Genomic DNA, 18,238 nt, shown 5'->3' on the forward strand with positions numbered 1-18,238 from the left:
GATTGTCTCAAATCTGCTCCAGAATGTTCAGATCTTTCTAGAGAGGACTTGGCTCCTCCACAAATCACTTGCAGAAGGTTTACTTTGCAGTACAGTGACAAGAGAGGTTACTTACATAACAGTATGTAAGAGAAATACCAGAAAGATTTAATCAGACAAACAAGTAGAATGCAAATAAAAAGTCTGCTACACTACAAAAATAAGAAGAATAATAAAAAGCCACCTACACTACTTTTAAAACCATGTTGTTTTTTTCCTAAAGAAAAAATACAGTCTGTTAAGTTGTGGGTACAAAAGGGATATCTCTGCAACAAATGTGATTCAAAGTCAGTTGGTGAGCTTCTGAAATCTTAGCTACGCTATTTCATATTCATCCTGTGAAACTGTATCATCTGATCTCCCTTGTTCTTATGCACATTATCTCTTTCTTGGAAGACAGAGCCACGTTTACCTTAATATATGATGATGAGGCATACTTTTCATAACTCCTTTTGCAGCATAGTAATTGCAAAGAAGGCTGTTCTGGCAGTTTTATCAAAAGCAAACAAGCAAAAGAGAACCTAAAATACCCCCCATCTACAAAAATAAACTCCCTTCATAAACTCAGATTGATTTTGCTCCTGCAAATAGTGTTGGTATTTCTTTTCTCTTCCCACCCAAGGTAAGTACAGAGAGCTGTCATCATAGTTTTGTAGGAGTTTTCGTGACACTTTGCAGCCTGCACTGTATGGTGTTGATTATTTTCTTCAGTCATACCTAGAGCCTGTCAGCCATGGGCCAGGGCTGTAGCACTTGCAGTGTATGTGACACAACAGTAATGAAAAGCCAATTGTGACCCAAAGAGCTCATTGTCTCACATTGTAATCTGTGAAAGTATAAACACTATGCCCAAAGGCTGTATGATTCTCATGAGGCTTTTGAGAGCATAGGAGGAGCAGAAATGAAACTGCAACAGCTGAATTCCCAGAGGTGTGCAGGAATTAGCTCTGCTCAGACCTGACTGCATTTTCAACCATAGCAGTGTGAGAAAGCACTGTTAAATGTTTTTAAACTCTTCCCAGTGAGGCCCAGCTTTTAGCTGGGACTACAGCTTTGGGATGGGATTGGATTTTAGAGCCTGCCTTATGAGGGCAGAAGCAGACCTACAGGAATTAACATAGCCTCTTTCAGGGGGAGCTGGGACAGTTATACCTGATGTTTTCAATTGAAAAACAGTGTAATACCTGACTATTGATAATCTGGCTTTTTCTTTATCATCTATCACATAAATATATCTCCAAACAGATCAGAAATTTCAGTCATAACTCACTTATGTGAGTTGACCTATGAACTCAGACATAATTGCAGTCTTATTGAGGTGGGAAAAGGGAATCTGTACTTAGATTTTAAAATATTCCTGGTGGGGAGGAGGGGAGAAAAGATAGCTGTGAGGAAGATCTTGGAAAGGACACACAGCTCTAAATGTTGCTACAGTGGATGCTGTACACCTATTTATGGACTGGTTTTGATCCACAGCTGCCCTGAGATGAGATTAGACTTTCTATGTGTAAGATGAATCCTAAACTCCAAATACTTCAACTTAAAGAGTATTATTATTGCTTTTAATGTGCCATGGCAGATGTGCCATGATCCTTTTGGCTACAATGTCCTTCTAAGCCTGCAGACTGGGTTTGCGTGCAGACATGTTCATTGTGCTCTGACTGCCCCCAATTAATTAGACTGTCTGTGGGTGGGCCACTGAGAACAGATGGGTTCCTCCTTTTTCATGAGGGCTCTCTGTTCTGTTGTGCTGCAAGAGCACTGCCTCTAAGCTCCTGAGGAAAATGACTGAAAGAGTCTAACACAGCAGGGTTTTTCATCCCATCTATAGTATTAGACCAAGATGTTTCCAAGCACCCTCTCAAAAGAGGGCACCAGTATTGTGCCACTGTGAAGCTATCCCATGCATAAACATAAGTACCTGTTGGCCTGCACTCTGTCAGCCAGCTCTATGCAATTCCCACCCACCTCACATTGTACCTGGAGAACAGGGGAGAAATCCTGAAGATCTCTGAAACCTGCTGAGAAAAGCACAATGCAGGATTGTGGGATTGCTAATGCTTCTGTTCAGGAAAAATGTTCTTAACACAGGGGATGAGGAAGGGAATTAGTCAGAGCTGTTTGGCCTAACAGTTCACTCCTAAAGAAATCTCTTAAATGGGGTGTCAGACACTGTATTTTCTTCCATTCAGGTAGGCCCAGGTGATCAGCTCATAGCTGAACAGTCAGCAGCATAATGCACAGGTGTCACAGCCAGTCAGCTGGGTGACAGGTGAAGATGTGTTCCCCTGAAATGGATTGTTCTGCTTATCTCTTCTTTATCTAAAAATAAATGCCTGACTAACATAGGGGATGGGAACATGAAAACAGGAGACAAAAACAAGTAGGGAAGAGTTAAGGTTGCTCTGCAGCTTTCACACTCCTTTAACAATAGCATTGGGAAATCATCTGTAAACTATTTTTCCAGTCCCCACCCCGGAGACCATTGTACCCACTAGAAAAATTTTGTTATGAGATGTCAAATTCTGTCATGAGATGTCAAATTCTGTCATGAGATGTCATGAGCAGGTAGCAGACATAGGAAAACAGTATTGACAGACTTAATAAAGCTAAGCATCTGTCAGCCCTGCTGAAATGAATGGGACTTGCAGGTTGTTGGCAGTGCTAAGCACTGTCACCAGTGGCATGATCATATACATAAATCTGGTCTTCCCAAACTGACGTGGGCAGCAAAGCTGTTTATTTTCTCTGACTGCTTGAACTGTCTGGAAGCAAGTAGAATTCATTAATTTTGTAGACCTAATCCTCTGTAAGAAGGCTTTTGGACATAATTAATTATCTGAGTGCTCGGTTGCCACGTTACCTAAGACGGTATGATGGTGCACGGTTGGATCCAATAGCAGAACGTCTTCATATAATTCTGAATCTTTATTTCTGAACAGTAAACGTTTCTAGTGAGACTGGCTTGCAGGTCATGCAATGAGCTGAAATGTGTGAAGGAGCAATCGTTTTCTGAGAGAGTGGAAATATTGTCTAAATCACTGTGGTAACTCATGACTGGTATATTCACTCTGTGGTTATCTGTACAGTTATGAATTTCCTAATAGAGAGGCTTTGTAGCTGCTTGGGTTCCAAATCAAAAGCCAGAGCCTGAAACAGGAGATTGTTTTTGTTTTGTTTAAACACTTTCAAGAAATATTTCTCTTTATTAGATTAAGTGATGAAAAGGTTGAAATCTGGTGAATATGTAAGTCCAGGGAGGGAAAAAAGCAAATACTGCTACAAAAAGAATTAAATTAGCTGATCTGCTGCAAGCAGCCTGAAACAGCTTTTTGAGTCTGGGGGGAAACCCTGGTCTAGCATTTTGCAGTCTGTCTCTGCAGGAGCAGGAAGGTTTTTTTCTCAGAGTTGTTAGGCTCTTTCCTTTTATCAGCATCTCTTGCTGATTGCTTCCTGTCCCTCCTCCTCTCCCTAGCATACATATGCCAACCTCTGGCTGTCAGTGCCTTTGCTTTAGAGGAGCTATGTGAGAGTATTCATTTCCTGTTGTCCGTTCCATGTTAGTGCCTTACAACAGGCAGCTGAGGAGGGAATGGCAGTCCCTCTTCATTTTTTTTCTTCTATTCTTGACTGTGGGGAAGCCTCAGATGATCTGGGTCAGGCTCTGTGCATTCTGCAGCTGTCCTTTGAATATCCATGTGGTGCTGTACATAAATTATAATCAGAAAAATGCAGTTTACCTGTATTGAGTGAACTGAAACAATCAGCAAGTTCTCTTGCAGTGCTGGTACCACATCACCTGTTAAGCATCCACCTTTGGTGAATCAGACTGCTGAGCAGCTGTCCTAAAGCTGCAACTGAGGGGTTGAGGGGGGGTTTGAGAGGGTTTTTCTTATTCTCCAAAAAAGAAGTCCCTCACAATACCAAAAGCTATATATTAGTATTTATAATAGTTGATATTCTATTAAACTAACAGATAAGTCTGATGTCCTCTAGAAGCCTAGGAATCTCCCTCTTCAACCATTACTCAGTAGAGACATTTCCTTTAAAGTTCAAATGACTGAGTCAACTTCTGAGAAGGAAGTGAGCCATTTAATATAATGACTGTCTTATGCCTAGACAAACTAGTAATTTCTTACACCTTAGCAGCTTCACATTCTTCCAACCTTCTTACAGTTTAACTCAAAATCCTCAAACAAATCTTACAGTTTAATTCAAAATAGTTCCTTGTGAGTGGAAAGTTAAATACTTCCAGGCCAGACTTTCAGGACACTCCAAAATTTTAATATCTATTTTTTTTGATAGAACAACTATTCTGTGGGCATCAGCATTTCTTTGTGATAATCTGTTTAATTTGTTGATTACTTCTCGAGTAACAGTCACCTCATCTGAAGTTAAAGCATTGTGAATTTTATGATGCAATTATTTGTTATATATACAAACAATGTCAGTATCCTAGGAGAGTGCCAGTTATCTGATGAGGTTTGCTTTTAAACTAATTTGCAAACCAGTTCTGGTATGTGTACAGCTACATCAGAAATGATTGTGTTTCTGTGAGCCTGAGGCCTACAAGTAACTCCTCAGCCTCCTGATTTGGTATTGTTTATTTGAGATGTTCCAGTAGACAGCATCTGTACTATAAATGGCAGTTCAGTGTACAGGGCATTTGTATGATAAGGTTGCATGTCTCATCAAACACAAGTGTCATGTCATTGTCAGACAAGGAAAGAGGGAACAAATTCTATATTTGTGTTCCATTTAAGTAATACTTGTTGGACCAGAGAAATGGGTCCTGGCACCTGGGGATCAAAAAATCCCAGTTTATCAGGCAGGCAGTTCAGGTCTCTGCTCTGAGTAAAAGAGAGTTTTAAACATGGCTGTGCAGGTGCTCTAAGAGGTAAGGAGTTATTCTGAGGTAGACAACATTTTCTGTCTTGGTCAAAAATACTGTGTCAGGTCTGAGAAATAATCCCAGTGGATGTTTCACCAGAGCCACTAACACTTTAAGAGAAGGTTTGATTTCAGCAAATACCCAGTTTTGTATCCAAAGCAGTTCCAACAAAGATGGGCTATTTTTCCCTTCTGGTAAACAGTCATGCTGAAAGTAAGAAGATTTTTCTTTCTTTCCTTGCAGAAAATATTCTGAAAAATCCATTAAACTTGTTGTTGTAACTTTAAACTCAGGTTTATTTGTTGAAGAGTGCTTTTGTTACAATTTTATTTAAACTGTAGCATGATAACGCGATAGGATTTGAATGCAAGTATTGTACTTGACAAAATAACTTTCAGGAACAGCATGTAGCTAGCTGCAGCTTTTGGTCAAATGATTTCTCCTTTAAATCAAGTAGATACCCAGAACACAAAGGCAGCCCCTCTTATCTGTTTGTGTGATTAAAGTAATCACTAAATACTAAGTCCACTGCTGAAGGTCAGGGGTATATAAGGAGTATTATGTGCTCTGCACAGATACTGTGCAGAAATCAGCTATTTAAGGCTATGTTCTTCAATTCTGTTTGGTTTGAATTTCAGGAGAAGCATAACACCCTGGTAGAATATAGGCTAGATAGATGTGAGTAATGGCCTGTAATAGCTGAGGTTCTGGTTTAAATGGTGTTAGACCATCAAACCTGGTTCTGACTGCTCAGACAAAATACATAATTCATGGGTTTGAAGCCCTTTTTTCATTTCACCTCTTAAGTGCTTTTTTAATTTGGAGTGGGAATGTAGCTGAATCATCAATACTTGTGTGGCATTATCTGTGAAAACAGCTCATTCTATGAAATAACTGGGCTGAGTAACATGTATGCAATTGCCACCTCAGTTAATAAAGTAATTTTGCAGCTTTCTTTCCTGCAAAAGAAAGGGAAATGCAGCTCTTCCCTTGAACAGGAGGCATATAGTGTTAGCTGTGGGAAACATGGGCTCAAGACTGGCAAAAACTGAGTTCACAACAGCAGCTCTTCTGGTTTTATGGAGGAGGGAGGAAAGAGTTTTCTTTACATAAGGAAACAGATCCACAGCTCAAATTGGTTATATTCCTTTTCCACTTGTTTTAAGATTTGTGGTCTGACACATTGTTCAGTCTTTGACCTAAAGTTTACTTGTATAAGAATATAGTTGATGTAGTATTTCAGGAAGTCCTCAGATTTACATAATTATTATTGCAGTTAATAATTTTGCAGATCCTTTAGGATGAGTAAACATCAGGAGGTAACCATTAAATTATGAATTTAAAGCTGCTGAACTGTTAGTGCTTTATAATTAAAATGCACAATAAGCTTTTTTTTCAGATAAAACTTTTTATTAGTGTCTGATGTCTGAACTCTGTAAATGACTGTCTTAATAACACAGCAGATAACTCTGTCATTATCTCCATCCTGAATACATTATTGCAAAATATTCTCCAGCCAGTGGAACACAAGGAGAAATTAGCTCTGCAAATATGTTATCATTAACTTTCTATGCTAGCAACAGCAGTTCCCATCTTGTGGTCTAATTAGTAGCATAAAGTGTATGTTGTAGTACAACTATCAAAAATGTGGGTATTTAAATACAAAACAACACCGACCTTGAGTAGAAATGTGGAGGTATGAAAATGGTGTACAAAATGCAATAGTCTTCATTATACTCTGGCTTTCACAGTGGGCTGGAGCTAGCTGAGAAGACAATCTCCTGTAGTCAGTTTGTGTGTAACTAGAAGTGTCTGCACGTGGGTGCCTCAGGTGCCACCATTTTAATGCATAAATAGCATTCAGTAGTCTCCAGTGTAACATGAGATAATGCTCTTCTTTTCCACTGAGTTTTGTTGCAAGATTAGCCAAATTATCAATGTGCAGGTAAATTATTAGCCCTTGTTGAAAGATCTTGAGAAGGGGAGAGGAAAGAGAGAAATTTCTGCTGAACATGGTAAAAATCAATGGCAACTGCAAGTTTTGAGGATATAAATGAATTTAAAACCTTGTCTGGCAATGTCAGCAGAACTGTGCTAGTAGAAATGAATAATGCTAATTGGAAAAGAATGGTTTCTATGCACAGCATGTTAAAGGGCTGTTTCTTCTGTACTAGTGTAATTAAAGCCTTAATAAAAAGGTTACCTGAGAACAAAATATCTAAATAGTCTTTCTGTTACAGCTGTCTAAATTCCTAAATACTAATTTGGTGGAAGTATGGTATGATATTTAATAAATGGCATTCATTAATTCATAAAGAATTTTTTTTTTTGCTGGTACAGAGTGAGGACAACGACCTCAATAAATGTGCTGTTAAGGCACATTGTGTTGACCCATAAGTCACATTGTGTATTTAAAAGCTAACAGGTATCACCTGTCAAAATGTGTTGCATAGAATATGATTTTTTTTAAAAAGTATTTTATCTACTATCATAAAACTCAGGTTGTAAAAGAAATAATACCTTGTTCACATAAAGCTGTCCCTGAGGCTTAGGTCAGCCTTACTGTTTGGTATCCTTTGGGGACAGTTCTAAAATCTCCCATTTTTCAGATCCATGAAGAGTATAATATTTCCCCAAATGTAAAGCTGTTTGTGTTCTTCTAAGAGTTTTACAGGAGAAAAAGCACACAATAAATAGAGAGAAGAAAGTACCTGTAATTGGGTACTCCCAAAAAATTAATTTGCAGCTTACAAATGGCTCCAGATAATATCTTGAATGGGCTTCCTACAAGGTGACTCTTTGGTAGTGGTGGTGAGCAGCCATTTTCCCAAAAAGTCAATGAGGTCTTGCTCTTCTTTTAGGGAGATGAAATGGGCCAAATGTCTTAAAGGCATGCAAATCCCCTGATGAGGGTAGAGTTACTTTCTGCACTTCCCACGTGCGTAGCTGCTGTTGTGATCATCCATGTCACAGGTGTTCAGTGCCTGGACACAGTGCATAAATAGGTTTTAACCTTTCTCCAAAATCCTTCCAAATACACTTGATTTGTAGCAATGGCAGCTGAGGATTAGGAGGAACACAGCCTTTCACATGGTCTCACCCTATTCCCACCTTTCCCTTACTCAGAGTCCAAATTCCAGCTTCTGGGCTATTTTGGCTCCATGCCTGTCTTGCTGAGCCATACCTAATAGAGACATAAACCCTTATTCTTATTAAAAGTAGCAGGCTTAAGGGCACATGCTTACTATAAACAATTTATAGGCTCTCAGTTTGAAGCCAGCATTAGTGACAATTAGTCTTTGTGGCATGAATAAAAATATTTGCAGTGCATTGTGGTACTTACTATACCTGGCTAGGGTGCCATGCACACTCTTGAGAAGCCTCTGTGGATCTCTCATGCTATATTTAAAGCACCCAGTAACTTAGGAAGCTATTTTGAATTGGAACCAATGCTACATTTACCTCAAGCTTTTGGAATGGGACATCTTATCCAAAACTCCAAAAATACTACATGTAACCCCAGATTCTGGCACATAGTGCCAAATCTGAATGCCCTGGTATTAGGGTGAATTTGGGCTGCCTTTCCTTGATCCTGGGGGTCACTGGGACCATCCTGTTCTATTTGAGAATGTCAGCATTCTCTCCTTACCTAATCATAGCTGGGTCAAAAATGGCTAAGGGCAGTTGGTACTACGGCAGATGTTTAAAAAATAAAAATTCAGAGTAAGATGGCCTTTTTAATGAGCAACGGCTAAGGTTAATTATTGTAGGAAAAAATTATTAGTCTTTCTGCTGATTTATTTTTTTACAAGAGTTGTCACCTAACCTACCATCAAAATTCCTTTCCTGTCTAAAAGATTCTTATCTCATTGTTTTGCTTAAATTAACTAACAAATTATACAAGATGAAATCCTTTAATCCTTCTGTCAGCTGTATGGGGTGGTGGATGAGGATCTCTCTGTTATGTGTGTGCTTTGTTTTCTTCATGCCAAGAAGCGATCAGCAGTCTGCAAGCATCATCAGTTGTGTGCACAGCAGCAAACCACATCTGCCTGAACTGCAATCTCTTCCCTGTTTGATTTCCCACTGCTTGGTACTGCTTCTTTTCAGGGCAACACTTCTAAAATTGAGACACGTGCTGGTTTGCCATATAGTCTCAGTAGTCCAGCCTGAGTACACAGAGCTGTAGGTATCAGACTGTTGGTACCTCATGGGAAGGGTGAACAGATCATTGAGGTGCCTGAGTTGTTTGGCTGTTTCACCCCTGAGTATTCCTCTCTTTTGTGCTCTCCTCCTCTCTTTTGAGGGAGGCTTTATCCCACCCTTGAGAGCTGTGTGCCTCAGCTGTAGCAGCCAGCTGCAAGGACAAGTACTGATGGCTCTTGCCATTCATCCTGACTCCATGTGAGCTTGTTCTCTGCTGTCTCCTCCTTCCATATGCCTTGGATGCTTATGTGGCCTCTTTCCCTTGCCTCCTTTCCTTACTCTATTCCCACATTTTGCCTCTCCAGCATGTGCTATCCTTTCTTTGCTCCAGCTTTGGATGCTGTTCAGATTAAGTGCACTTAGAGTGGAGGAGCAAAAAGATGAAGACTGCATTTCGGACATAAAAGACTTAGACCCTCCAAAAGGTATCATCTCCTATAGAGCCATGGAGGGACAGAGCAGGAATGTGCAGGAAGGAGCTGGCTAAATATGGTGCCACATGGAAGTTCATGACTGCTCTGTGTGAAGCTGGGGGGTTTCCTGTTTCTCTGATTACATGTGTTGCTGTATTAAATAGTCTTTTCTAGCCTCTGTTAAGGAACCCAAGCTACAAATAATACCAATTTCACTTTGGTGTTGACAATAGAGTGCATCTTCACTGAGATTCCTGGAAGAGACTTTACTCCTTCTACAGCCACACATCCTATGGTCCCATGGTGCACAAAAAGATGGATTTGTCCTGCTCAGCAGCAATTCCCTTTCCCTACATATCTGTGCTTAATTTTCTTCGTAGCAGTGGTTCCTCACTCTGCAAAGTAGCATCTTAGATAGTAATCTCCAACTTTCTTTGAAGAAAATATGCTGAGCATAGATAGTAAACCACATAAATATTCTTTAAAATATATATATATATAAAAATTACAAGCTGACAGTAATTGAGAATATTTCCATAAATTCCACATGCCAAAACATGGGGATTAAATGGTGGTGAAGGGAAACAAAACAGAATAAATTTTTTGAAGGTCTAGGTAATTAGTGAATTAGTTCAGTTTTAATTTCATATCAGTTTTATCTAGACCCAATTCTTTCCTAGGAAAAATGAGAAAAAGTCTAAAGATTGATAATTTACAGGTTACTCTGGAAGAAAATGAAGTGCTTTAGATTTTTTGCAGTGTGTGTAACTTGTCGTGGAGGTTATCCCAGCTTGTGGGAACATTCCTAGCAAAAAGAAGTAATCATCCCTTCCACAATATTGAAGACATATTTGCAGTGTGATTGACAAGATGAGGAGGTGGTATATAATTTCTGTGCATGTCAAGGGACTGGCAGTGTATGAAACCAAAACTAGAATTTAGCTGCTTTATTTATCCCTTGAACAGATGCAGTACCAGCAGCTGCAATAAGATCTTTTATACATTCCACCCACAATTCCCTGGAGTTCATGTGTCCTAAAGACAACCTGGAAAGGAGGCAGGACACTCTCTTGTACAGTATTACATTTTATAAGTACAGTGTGAAATGTTGATCTTTCTCATAGGGAAAGAATTCCAGGCTGGATCTGAGTTTCATGCCATTTGATGATATGGGTAGATGTCTTTATTTCTTGCTACTCTGAGTATTGAGCTCAAATGCTTAATTTGGTCTCTAAATTTTATTTTATTAAAGCTCTTTATAGACTAGAAAGCAGTACAAAGTAGTTTTATTATAATTTAGCCCTTATTTGCCTTATTAACTGGACCTTTAATTAATTTTATCTGAGGGAAGTATTGTTAAGAGGACTTGTAAATAATATTACTTCTTTTGCCTCCATTAAGTGTTGATCCTCCTCCACTGTTTGTGCAGAGATTGGATTGGGTTCTGATATTAAATGCATCTCCAAGCTTAGGAGGCCAGGAAAGAGCTCTCACCATGTAGTTGGTTGTTAAGCCTCTTGGTTCAATGTGTAGATAAAGGGTTTAGGTAGGAATAAACTTTCCTCTCTGGTGTTTAATTTTAGAACATCCACAGTGAATGTTCTGGCCTGGATGCCACAAGTCTTTAGTTTCAGTCTTCCCATAAAGCATCTTGGCTACTGTCTGAGGCTATTTGTGCCATACATCCACACCAGTGTGTTACTGCCCTTGGATACACTAATGCTGTGAAGAGAAATGTTTCGAAAATACTCTCTAAAATATTATCTTTTTCCACTGCAGACAACACAATTTTGCCATAGCAAAATAGGGATCGGGAGCTATTTAAGAAAAGCTTCCAAATTCCCAAGTTTTTTTGAAAATAAAGGGTACATGCCATCTTTTGAACCTGTTCATATCTTCTCACCACTGCAGCAATGACAGTAATGGTATACTCAGTAAAAATTAATTTTCTCATTATGTCAGGAGAGAAGCTTTTTTCTGGCTAAATTGTATTTGTCACCTTAAAAGACATGATGGTGACCTCCTTGAAGAGGTGAATTTGAAACATCTAATTGTTTTTTAGTATTAATTTGAATATTTTCATCTATTTATTGAGTAAAGTCATAATTATTACATCTCCACATTCCTAGGTTTATCTGTTAACAACAAATAATCAAGTAAAACCATGTTTTTGTAGAAAGATATCACATCCTGAGAACAGATGAAAAAGGCAGTGATTTGCAACGTCCTTAGTAGATTTTTAGTTGAGCGTATTTTTAGTTGAGCTCATTTTTAGTTGGAACACAAAAGGTGCTCTCCCTATTTTCCCTAGTGAGTGTCTACTGTTTGGGACCTGTGTATTTGCCTTTGGATGCTAATGGCCTATGGAAACCACTCTTTTTTTTTTCTTTTCTTTGACACCCATGATGAACAGATATTCCTGATTACATATATGAATATATATATATATATAATCTCTGCCATTTGTCACACCATTACTTACTTTTTGCCCAGTTTACCTTGTTTTCATACCAGAATAAGTAAAGTCCAGGCTGTTTTGATGGTATCTTTTTACTTTTTGTGCAGCTTCATTCCAAGGACAAGTAGATATTGGTTGGTTGTGCCTCTTGACACTTTGCTCCTTTCCTCTGGTGACTTGTGTCACTTTGTAATGGAAGGAGGTTGCACTGTGATAGTCCTCAATTCAATTAGATAATGCAACAGAGAGTGCTGTGACCTCATGTTGAAGAAGGGCTGCCTAGAAGTTGCACTTAAAAATTGATAATATGAATTTTAATGTCCTCTTAACTTTGAAATACATCTTTCATTTCTGTGATCCTTGATATTGTCTTGAAGTGTCTTTTTCCGTTCCATTCTTACCTCTGACACCTCTGTAATCTGTTTTTTTTATGGTTAATTTTCATTGCAAAGACCAGCACGTGAGACCAGGACAGGACCTTATTTTTTTATTAAAATATACATTGTGCATTTTGGGAGAGAAGACCATGTTACATGATATCCTGTTGGCTTCACTCCAACCCACTGTTATCCATAGTCTCAACAATATATAACTGCTTATATCCTCTAAGTAGAAACCAAAGGAACTACAAGACTGAGCAAACTGTTCAAATACTAGAAATGTAAGCATATATTCCAAGATAGTGAGGTTGTTAGCAAGGATTGTATGTACTGATGGATATTTAAGCTTCATGTGGCAATGGCTGGTAATTTTTTCTATTGGCATCTCTCACTATCAAAGCATTGGGCAATTTTCTGCTAGGGATGGTATTTTGAGATTTAAGTTTGGGTTAAGTGATGTCAAGGCAAATGCCAGTTTGACAGAAGAGAGAGCACTTTAAGCCTGTATACTGGCATGGGACCATAAGGAAGAAGTTTGAAATCTTGCCTATCAATTGTCCTTCTATAACAGTCCTTTTAGTCTAATAACACAAGATTAATCTATTGTAATTTAAACAAGGAAGTCCTGCTTCCACTTCACAATATTTACTCTGATGTTTAGACCCGGTTCATTTTTTTGTTGCTTTATACATTATTTTAAATATTGTGGTGCTGGTAGAAGGAATGTTCCCCTAGAGGGGTAAAAAAACCCTCACAGCCAACAAAAAAACCCCCAAAAGGTAAATTGTCAATAGAGTGAGAAATTATTTGGCCTTTAAAGAACCAAAGCGATTCACCTCATAAAAGTTTTAGTAGAATATAATTAAGGAATTTGTTTGGATTTGTATAATTGAGAGTGAGCCCTAAGTTGCTGTGACATGGCCAATTCCCAATGTCAAATCCCCTCTTCCCCCTCTCCCCCAGTTTTATCAAAGTATGAAAGTCTTGACTGAGTGAGATGCTATTGTTGGCAAGCCTTTGATGGACACTCCTGGAATTTCATTGCAGGAGCCATGACTTCTGTTTTATCTGAAATCTCACTGGCTCTTGATGACAGACAAACTCTGTTTTTAGCATTGCACTGAAGGTCAGGCAAATGACTGGTTTCCAAATAGAGTAACTGAAGATACTGGAACAGATTTATTCCTGGTATAATTCCACTGGTTCTATGAAGTTACAGGGGAATATATTTGTCAAGAGAGCCTTCTGAGTTGAAGGATAATTCCACTATTCTCAATCACTTGTGTATAAAAAGAGCTTGGAAAACATACTATTTAACATAATGTTAAAATTCATCTGTAAGAGAAATTCTACACGCACTAAGATAAGGGCAATATTTTTAGCTGGAATAAACTAATATAACTCCATTAAGGAGACTGACCACTGTAGAATGTAATTTTTAAAAAAATATCTGGGAATCTAGCTCTAGCTTCTTTAATTACGAGTAAGGTTTAGGTTTTATGGCTGTGTAAGTATTTTAGGACTAATCTAGGAAATGTATGCACTGCCTAGGCTTCTTTCCTAGTGGCAGTTGGGATGATTCCATTATTTTTTACAGATCTTTAATTTTAGCTGCAGTTTTGGCACTCAAGTCCATCAACTGACTATCAAGCAGACTGGTTAGATATTTTACTTAATTTTTGCAAGTTATCTGTGACCTTAATCCATAGAAAAAGCAAAAATTGATTTTGTAGATGGATCAAGAAAATGAAAACTAAATACTATACTATCATTGTATATTAGTAAAGGAATAATCAATGTCTTTGTAGAATGACATTGCAAAGGCCAAAAGTACAAGGTAACATGAAAAAATTTTTGTGGGAAAAGCTTTGGCGAGATCACAACCACAGTGACATTTTCAATTGATTGTGGAAAGCAGAGGAGCAAACGTTGTCTCATGGATGCAAGAAGTGTGTGAGTGTTGGCAGAGAGGTTTAGCTATGGCTGATGAGGAGGAGCTTGCCAGCTCCTACTTTGTGGGAGTGAATTGGTCACTCTAGGCTGGGGACATAAAGTCATAGATTAGAGAGATCCTTTGGTAAAAGTTGTCACCTTTTATGCCACATTGACCCTGAAGGGCTAGAACTACATTGACTACCAACATCCTGTGACCCTGGGAATTTAAGTTTTTACAAAGAGGGCGTGGTCAAAAATGGGAAAGAAATGTAAACCGTGTTTTCTATTTTGTAAAACAGATTCAAGCATAATTTTTACAGTTCTTTGGCAGAAATGTATCCCTTAAAGCTCAAAGAGCATGTTTTAATAGTTTGGTCTTAATGTCCCCAGGAGGTTACACTTCAGCGAGCTTTTCCTTAGAGGTGGCAAAATGTTTCTTTAGTGACAGATATCCTGACAATCATGAAGAACAAAGAACTGTTACCATGACAAGGCAGGATTTCTTTAAATTGAGTTAGCTTTGACTCTAATGTTGTACCCTGAAGGCTCCACTTCTCCAAACCATTCACAACATATGCTTTTATAAATCCATCAAACAACCCTGCACTCCTTCTATACCCTGTGTCTTAATGTCAAAGCAAATCTATGTTCTGCTTGTGGCACCTGCTGTGGCACATACTTCAGCTACTTCAGGGGGGTACTAAGCATACCACCATACTTAAAGTCCTTTCAACATAGCTGTGATAAAGACCCTTTGGAAAATGTATAGCTCCACCCTAAAATAATGATTTATCATAACTCATAAGGTAGAATTACTTGTCATTTAGTACATGTAATAATATGGATTAGTGCCCTTCATGAACAGGGCAGTGTATAAAAGCACAGGCCACCTAGAGGGCTACTTTTTAACAAGGAAAAACAATTTATGTGACAAATAAACTCCGCTTCTAAAAATATACTTAGGACAGTCAATATATTGGTAAGTGCTGATGTACTGACCATCAATCTGTGTTACTAAATAGTGAAAATATTATCATAGTTTAAGATACAAATTTATATTAAAAATAAGTGTTTCCCTTATCAAAACCAACAGAGTTTAGATGGTGGGTTAACAAAATGGTGTGTTGTAATATAACTGTCCACGATGGGAATATATGCACTATGCATTCATAAATACTTTGTCTATAGCTTATGCAAAAACATACAGATTAATCAGGTTTTTGGCATATTAACATATTGTGACTGTATTTGAGCATGTGCAATATCTACACGTGGATGATGTTTTCCAGTTGATTGTTCTATTTATTACAGAAATCTAGAAAGGGGGTGAAAGGCTTTAAGGGGAATAAAGGTTATTTTCTTAGTATTGATTCATGTTTATTTCAGAAGGTTCTGTAGGCATCCTTTTTTCCCAGTGGGATAAGTGTACAACTCCGAAATCCAGTCTCTCCTACATCCATTATATGTATATATTTTTTTTTAATGGATCTCTATGCTCCATAGGTTTGTCATGACAAGGAGATGCTTAACTGAACTACAGACAAATGTAGACAGATCCTTTTGGTCCTGTGGAGGATTTTTCTGACTTTTTGTCACTAACATCGGCTGGTTGTCTGCATTCTGCCAACAGAGGCAACTTCAAACTTTAATTTCTATGATTTAAGCTTATAAGTCATTCAAAAGTTGCAAAGATAGTGTGTTTTGAGTGTCTGCACTGGAGCAGAAGATGACTCTGGTACAAAGAGGAAGGTGTGTTACACATTGACTTTGCAAAATGGCAAATTGTATGTGAATCTCTTCTGTGAATTATTTGCTCTGGCCCTAGCCATAGTCATTAGAGAGGGCTCCCAGATGTAAGGGTGAAATGGACTTACAAGTTCTTACTTTGATAAGAAAAGCAGGGAGGTTGCTTTTTGGGACAGGATCATCAAGCTGCCTGCCATCCTTAATTTTACTTCCATACTCGTAAAACCAACATGAACATAAAACTATAGAGGGAATAAAAGAGCTTTTAGGACTTTATTGTAAATTCAAGTTATATTTTCTGAATGTGATTTAAAACAAAATCATTGATGTCATGCCTGAGGTGAAAATGAACATTCTGATTTACCATTGCCTGGCAGTTATGAAGGCATTTGTAGTGCAAAGCAATTAACAGAGGAACTGAAATACTTGCATTTGCACTGAAGAGAATAAATTTATGCCAAGTAATGGGGAGTTGGGACTGTAATATTTTTGCTCTACTGAAGTTTTATTTCTACTGTGTTGTCAGGACAGAAAAAGTTCTCTGGTTCTGCAAAACAAATGGGCTGGGGTCACAGGAAGAATGTGCACAATGGAATTAATTTCCTGCATGAGACTCCTTGACTCGCTAACTTTCACAGCAGCTTTATTCACATCTTACTTGGGGAAGGTACTTGTAATAATGCTGTTTCAAAAGCTGCTAATCTTAGAGCAGTTCTTTGTCCTTCCTTCTTTAGAAGGATGTAATGACTTTGGATATTCACACTTTCAGTTCTCAATTCTGTTTTTTGCTTTGTTTTGTTGTTTTGATTTTTTTTTTCTGAGAGTTGATTATCAATGTACCCACTGATAAAAGCACAAGGCTTTTTAATTACACACTGATATACCATAAACAGCACACAGCCTTCTTATCAATTTTTACATAAGATGGGCATGACTTTGTGTCATATCTGAGTTGCAGCCAGCAAAAGCTTAGCTTGACAGCCTAGTGCTTTTTTTCCTTCTGGATGATTGCATTGCACATTCTTACAGGGTCATGCATGATAAAAAAGGATAAGGGGCCTTTAGAGAGACTTGCCCAACAACTTATTGTCTGTGGAGCTTTTACCTCTGCATTGTCAATGCAAATCTGTTCACAGAGGCTGCAACAGATGCTAGAATTATTACCTAGACTGCACAGCAAAGTAGCATAGAGCTTGAAATCCATATTTTCATATCAGTTCTCTTTGTCTGTAGTATTCACAGAGAGCAGCAGATGAGATAATCCTAGATGTTTTGAAGTGGAGAATATCTTGTCCTTCTCTGACATAGCAAGAAACTTGTAAAATAAGTTTTCTTTTTCTCTTGTGTCTCAGATTTTCTTCTTTTTTCCTGTTTTTATTTTTATAAGGAACTCATTTAAATGCCTAGATGATTTGTTTATACCAGTCTCCTGTGTCATTTGCTTGAAATCTTGTTTGATGTTTTGTTTGTCACTGTGAAAGATACTGGCTCTTTATTTTCCATACTTGTATTACCCTGAAGTGCAGAGCCAGGGAAGATTTGGGCCCTGTTGCTCTCAGTACTCGAAGTGTGTGGAAGAGCCTTTGATTACTCACTGTTTAAAACCAGAGAATTTCCTCCAATTCCTGGTGTGTCCCATGTCAAAGAAGACTACTAGGTGAATCTAAGCTTACTTTTATGTTTTCCGAGTGGTTGATGCATATAGCTTTGATATCAGCTACTGTCTATGCTTCATATTTTCCTCTGCAGCCTTGTGAGTCTCTTCAATTTGATAAAATTTTGCAGTTAAAATGCTATTTCTAGTAGTGAATGTTCAGGCATGAACATCATAACATTCGTCATGAAATTAGTTCAGTCTTAACTCAATGCAAGACAGAATAGTAGGAGTCTTTTTCTGGTTCTTACTTTGGATAGCTGTTGAAGAATAATGCCATGAAATAGTTCTTTTCTTGATATGGAATAGGAGGTAACTGTGTGAAACTTATTTCACTGGAATGTGTGCTGGACTGGGTATGACCCAGAAGATTGACTAGTATGATCTGGAATTAAGGAGGTCTTTCCTAAGGATTTTATGCAGGAGATAGATGAAAAGTGTGAGCAGAAGGTAGAGGATGAATTTCCTTCAATCCTGAAAATAATACAGAAGGGGGGAAGGCCATTCAGAAGAAAA

The 18,238-nt window shown here is 38.1% G+C and overlaps 1 protein-coding gene across 9 annotated transcripts in view; it reads left to right on the forward strand.

Annotated features, from left to right (window-relative positions):
- The window catches only part of LDB3 (LIM domain binding 3), a 114,804-nt gene that overhangs the window by 7,272 nt on the left and 89,294 nt on the right, over positions 1-18,238 (forward strand). The gene's annotated exons all lie outside the window — the stretch shown is intronic.

Source organism: Passer domesticus, chromosome 8 (assembly GCF_036417665.1).
Source record: "Passer domesticus isolate bPasDom1 chromosome 8, bPasDom1.hap1, whole genome shotgun sequence".
Classification (NCBI taxonomy): domain Eukaryota; kingdom Metazoa; phylum Chordata; class Aves; order Passeriformes; family Passeridae; genus Passer; species Passer domesticus.